Source organism: Chelonoidis abingdonii, chromosome 11 (assembly GCF_003597395.2).
Source record: "Chelonoidis abingdonii isolate Lonesome George chromosome 11, CheloAbing_2.0, whole genome shotgun sequence".
Lineage (NCBI taxonomy): Eukaryota > Metazoa > Chordata > Testudines > Testudinidae > Chelonoidis > Chelonoidis abingdonii.
In genome coordinates, this window is record NC_133779.1 from 52,579,025 (window position 1) to 52,585,370 (window position 6,346).

Sequence of the window (6,346 nt, forward strand, 5' to 3'; positions counted from 1 at the left end):
CTGGATCGCTCTGGCCTGTCTCCCAAAACTTTCCCTCCCTGGGTAGGTTGGGGACTTTCCAATATCCCTGGTGAATAACACAGATCCAAACCTCTTGGATCTTAAAACAAGGAGAATTAACCATCTCCCCTCCTTTCCCCCACTAATCCCTGGTGAGTCCAGATCAATCCTTGGATCTAAACAAGGGAAAAAAATCAAATCAGTTATTAAGAAAAAAGGCTTTTAAAATTAAGAAAAGAAAGGTAAAATCATCTCTGTAAAATCAGGATGGAAAATACTTTACAGGGTAATCCAGAATCAGTAGATCCAGAGGAACCCCCTCTAGCCTTAGGTTCAAAGTTACAGCAAACAGAGGTAAAATCCTCTCAGCAAAAAGGAACATTTACAAGCCGAGAAAACAAAAATAAGACTAACACGCCTTGCCTGGCTGTTACGTACAACCAGGAGCGGAGCCAGGGTTTCTGATGCCCTAGGCGGACGGCCATTTTGCCGCCCCCCGCGGGTCTGGTGGACCTACCGCAGTCATGCCGGCGGACGGTCCGCTGCTGGAAAGGCTCCGGTGGAGCTGCCGCAGTCATTTCGGCGGATAGTCCGCTGGTCTAAAGGCTCCGGTGGACCTGCCGCAGGAGCCTTTAGACCAGCGCACCGTCCGCCGAAATGACTGCGGCAGCTCCACCGGAGCCTTTCCAGCAGCGGACCGTCCGCCGGCATGACTGCGGTAGGTCCACTGGACCCGCATGCCACCCCCCCAAAATTCTGGCACCCTAGGCCATTGCCTAGGTCACCTAAATGGTAGCGCCGGCCCTGCTTACAAGTTTGAAACATGAGAGACTGATTCAGAAAGATTTGGAGAGCCTGGATTGATGTCTGGTCCCTCTTAGTCCCAAGAGCGAACAAACCCCCAAAACAAAGAGCACAAACAAAAGACTTCCCTCCACCAAGATTGGAAAGTATCTTGTCCCCTTATTGGTCCTCTAGTCAGGTGTCAGCCAGGTTTACTGAGCTTCTTAACCCTTTACAGACAAAAGAGGCATTAACACTTAACTATCTGTTTATGACAGCCTCAGTTTCCCCATCTGCAAAAGAGGGATAACAATACCGGCCCTCCAAGCAAAGCTCTTTGCTGCTGAAAGGTGCCAGATAAGAGTGGGGGATTAGAATTGAGGGAGTATATAGGCAACTCTAAATTACCCAGTGGCAATGGCCATGATGAGCTGTTACCCCTAGTGGGGTGGAGGAAGCCAGGAAACCATTTCCTCCGCCCAGCCACACCTCTGCCCCAGCTGCTAGCCTACACTGCAGCGATCCTTAGAGCTAGGTACAGTGTCACTCCCCACCTGTGGGGAGCAGAGGAAAAGGTGGGACCCCCATTGCCTGGGCTGCTTGAAACCAGGCTGAGCAAAGCTCCAGGGGACTAAACTGTCCTAGGCTCTGGCTGAGGATGGGGCCGCTTCGTGTCCTGGGGATCTAACAGTGAGAAGGTGTTTTCTGATTGCAGGCCCAGTAAATAGCCAGTGACGACCCTCCGGGCTTGTTGTTCCTCACCATGGCAAAGGATGTCCTCAGCACCATCCTGTCCGTGCCGGGAGCCGCCCTACCTGTACCAGAAGTGGCCCTACCCATTCCAACCCCTTCCCGGACCTTGGAGCAGAAGGCAGCCTTTGTCTTCGTCTTCTTCCTCTTCATCTTCCTGGGCCTTTTGATTGTCCGCTGCTCCCAGATCCTGCTGGACCCGTACCGAAGCATGCCCTCCTCCACCTGGATGGACTACATGGAGAAAGACACTTCCAATTACTGCCTCCCCTGAGCAGGCGCCTGGGGCTGCAGGGGGCTCTTCTAACAAGGGGAGAGGAGGGATTCCCATGACTCAGGCAGCCCGGCCTGCATAGTTCGCCAGGCCTCTCGCTTTCAAGGCAACAAGCTACCTGCACATAGGAACACACCCTGGTGGTGGTTGCCCTGCGGTCAGAGCAAGCCCTTAGGCCTGTGTCACTGGCTGGAAGGATGCGACCGCAGCACTGACCAGCAGCCCTCTGACTGCTCATGCAACCTCCAGTCAAGTCCCTTCGGTCAGGACAATAGGTGGTGCCTGAACTCTAGCCCTCACCTGGGTTACACAGGGCATGATGCTCTCCTCAGCCTTTCCTTCCCAGTGCTGGCTGTGATGGCACTCGTTCTCACAGCTCTGGGGTGGAGTGACAGATGCAGCCTGTACACCTGTAGAGTCTTGCTGGCCCATGCAAAGTTAGGGAGGGACCTGGGAACAGACAACACTCCTGCATCTATCAGGGGACAAAATCTGGATGGGGGAGTTGGGCAGTTAGCAAGAAGCCACATAGTCATTGCACAAGGCTGTGAGGAATCAGCCGGTGGCGTGTCCAAAAGTCACATTCTAGCCTACAACCTGTTTTTGTGCAAGAATCATATGGACAGGGACGATGAAATGGGATAGGAATCAACCAGTCAAACCAGGCAGTCGTTTCCACATTTGAATACTCTGGTACCTACTGAGGTCAAGGTCTAGAGATCTAGGGACTTACATCTCATCACAAGTCTCTGAGCAACTCTGATAATAGCTCCCTTCACTAATGAGCAACACACTGTACCTTAACGATTAACTCCCAGGTGGTCCACAAAATACTATCAAAGACAAGAACTTTTGTTCTGTCCACAGGTTGGATGTATGCTGCACAGGCAGAAGCAGACATGGCTTGGTTTTCCTCTTCCCAGACATGTATTTCACTGTTGGGTGGTCACCTTTGCTCTTCCGACCATTCACAGTGAAATGTTGTGGGGCAGGGGGTTTAAGGCAAGTTTTTTAGGTTTGTTGACTACACTTACAAATCAGACATGGCCATTCTTTGCCTTGATGGTTTAACTCGTCTTATTTTTAAATCTGAAACCAAAAGTCAAATCATGATGCTTAATAAATTGCTGGTTGTTCTAAAGCTACCACGAGTTCTTGGTTTCTAAAGAACACATTTTAGCTCCCTTCCGCTGTGGCTCTCCCAAACTCTTTACCAAGATGATGTGTTATTTCACAGATGAGGAAGCAGAGAGAGATTGAAGAGAGAGATGTACCCAAGGTCATGCAGTGAGAGCACACCCTGGTCTTTGAACCTAGATTTCCTGGCTTTTACCCATTATATACACCATGGAGGGTAAGAGAGGAGGAGAGATGGTTTTCATAACTTATGCCCCAGGCTGTACAGGAGCAGTACCTGGATATCAGCTAACACCCATGAGTACAGGGATCCAAGTCCAGGGCTGGGACCCTCTGCTGGCTAGCTGAATCAATGGTTAGTAAGGATACATTCTTGCTTGCACTACATTTCCAGAAGCCACTCAGCTCCAAGGAGCAATCACTGACTATTTGTGAGAGATTTTTTTCCCCTTGAATCAATCTCCTCCAGCCCCCACCCCAGCTGCTCTTTAGCACATTGGTAGGCAACATTTACAGTGTGAAGCTCAGTAGGCCCTGGAAAATAAACAGCTGTTTAGCTACAGAAAATAGCATAGGCCAAGATGAATTTCTGTGTGTGCTAAATGCTCATTTTTCTTAATGCCCCAGCTTCTGGAGTCAGGTGATTATGGGGGAATCTCAGCTTTAACTTTTTACATCTATATTTTAAAAGGGAAGTTTCTAGCTCTCCTTATTCAGGAGAAATGCTGGAAAATGTGAGCCTTAACTGTTCAAAAACCACAAGACAAATAAGTCCTCACCCTGTACAATTTAATATCTCATTATTTTAAAGCCAGACTGATGATTTGGGAGGGCTTAACTCCTGGTTCTTGAAAGCTTGGGGTGGAAATGCTGTTGCACTGATTAGCTACAAACCCAGGCTACGCCTTAGAGACAAAAAGGTTCCCTGTCAAATTACCAATTGCCTGAGCCAGCCGAGATCATCCTTTGCAGAAAAGCACAGTTGACTGCATTAAATACTGGCAACATTTGTCTCTGTCCAGAGAAACCTGGTCTTTTGATGAGTGGACAGTTCTCTTCTCTCCCGCCCCAGCCAAAGAGTGGCTGCAGCAAAGGGTGATTCATAGACATTTAGTCCATGATTGGGGCTTGTAAGAGGTGAGGAATTTGGGGCAGTGCAGACACCTCACAAGAATTCTGGGGCAAATAGGTACAGGAGCACTACTTACCCCTCCTTTCCAAGGTACATGCCAAGGATCTAGGTTTAAGGGGCAGGGAGTGCTCCTGCAACCAACTGCCAGTGCTCCATGTGGGTGGTCTTGGGTCCTTACCCCTTTCCCCTCCTGCAGCTGCACTGACTCCAGTGGTGAGGTGGGAAATGACAAAGTCTTCACTTCTGCCACCCACCCCCTGCTTCCACTGCAGGAGAACAGGCCGGAGGTTCCAGCTGATCTGCTCCTTAATGTTGGTTCCCCTCTACTGCTGGATCCTACAGCTGTCTCCCTGATTCTGCGTGAATGGATGTTTGGACTGCAGAGGAAAGACAGCTTAAGACCAAAATATTAAGAACCATTTCAAAGGCATTTGGGGTAGGACCGTTACCATTCAGGACTTCTGAGGTGAGGTTCGATCCCAAGGTAAAGAGCCATGCAGGTTGCTGCAGCACCAAGCACCACCCTGGGACAAAGGCAGATGCTTTACAGTAGAGAGAGAAACCAGAGAGAAAGCGCTATCACCTATTGACAAAATATGAAACAATGGTGAGGCTTGTCCTACCTATCCTCCCTCCACAAGATGAGTCAGCCGGGCAGAAGAGGTGTGCAGACATACTGTAGGAGGAAGCCAAAAGCCTTTTTGGCTGATGCTGCCTACACGGGAGGCCAATCTTGGCTATTTTAGTGTTCAGAGTGAGCACTGATTTCCTTGACATCTAGCCTAGTAACTGTTTGTATTGATGGAGGGACAGGAAGATGCCTAGATAAGCCACCCTGCGCTTTTCAGCTTCTGGCAGCAACCTGCTACTCTTCTGTGGTTTCTCAGGAAAAATAAATCTCTCAGTTGAATGTCTCCTAAGCTATTATAAATCAAAGTGGCAGCAGAAGAAAAATGGATCATAACTACCCATAAAAATGCAGGTTGTTAGTCAATACTTCACTGCAAGAGAGGCAATACACCTGGAATTTTAAAGATTATTCTTTGTTCTCTTATTGAGCAGACAGCCTCTCTGAAACCAGACAAATCCAATACCGGGGCATTCCCCAGGGTTTAAACTCTTCTGAGCTAAACAAACCATCTCCATCAGATCAAAACCACCATTTAAAACACCAGGGGTAGGAATTATTTTCCGCAACCTGGATCCATTTGTTCGGAATCCGCAGACATTTAGCAGTAAGCATGAAAAATGAGATGCACAGAAATCTATTTCTTAACAAAACACAGTAGCTGCCACATAGTCTGTGATGTCTTTCCTTGCAAGGAAGTTGTGCAGGTGCTGCAGTTATCAGTTGCAGAAAAGCCCAGGGCTCAAGTCTGCTCTATTGTTAAACAGGTGTAAATCTGAAGTAACTCCTCTGAAGTCAGTGGCTTGACACCTATGTAACAGAATTTGGCCCTCAGTCAAGTCAAATCACCCATAACCATGCAGAAATCCACATGTAAGAAACGTGTTAATACTTAGATCTGCAGCCTAAAAGTGCTACAGAAACCTTTTGAGAGACTTCCTCTCTCCACATGGTACACTGCCACAGTTCAGCTCTGCAGAGACTCTTGGTACAAAGGAGAGGGTATTCTCCGTGAGGCAGCCTTGATTTTGTAACTCATTCCCCTCTCCTGCTTCAGTCCCCCAGAACCCAGATTTGTTGACCTGCTGCAAAAGCCACCTTTCCCTGCTCTTTGTCAAGACTGTGGAGGAGGGTGCAGGCTAAGGATTTTAAACATTTGAAGAAATAAATACATCAGATAATGAAGCCTCATGGCACAGCTGTGAGATACCAGTTCAATACAAAGCTAAAAACCTTGTCCAAAGCTTACCAAGCAAATCCATGATGGACAGAACTTGACTCCTACTCTAAAAGTACTTTAGCAGCCTGAGTATTTTGTGGTAGGATAGATGGAATAAATCTCTTCTCCCAGCGCTGAGTGGAGTGTGAAATTGTGTGCACTGGACAGGGGCATTAGTTCTTACCCCTCTGACTACTGTATCCCTCCTGGGAAGGTAATGTGGCAGCAAGGCTGTACATTAGTACTGCAGAGATTTTTGATCACTTTGTTCCTCTGTCCAAGGGGAATGTAGAGAGCTGGGATCACTTTACTCGTTACTAAAATACAGCCACCTCTGGGGTGGAACATAAGTGTTTAACAACTCATAGCAACACTAAACGGTTTACTACTGAAAGTTCAGAAATACATTTAGGGGAAAAGAGT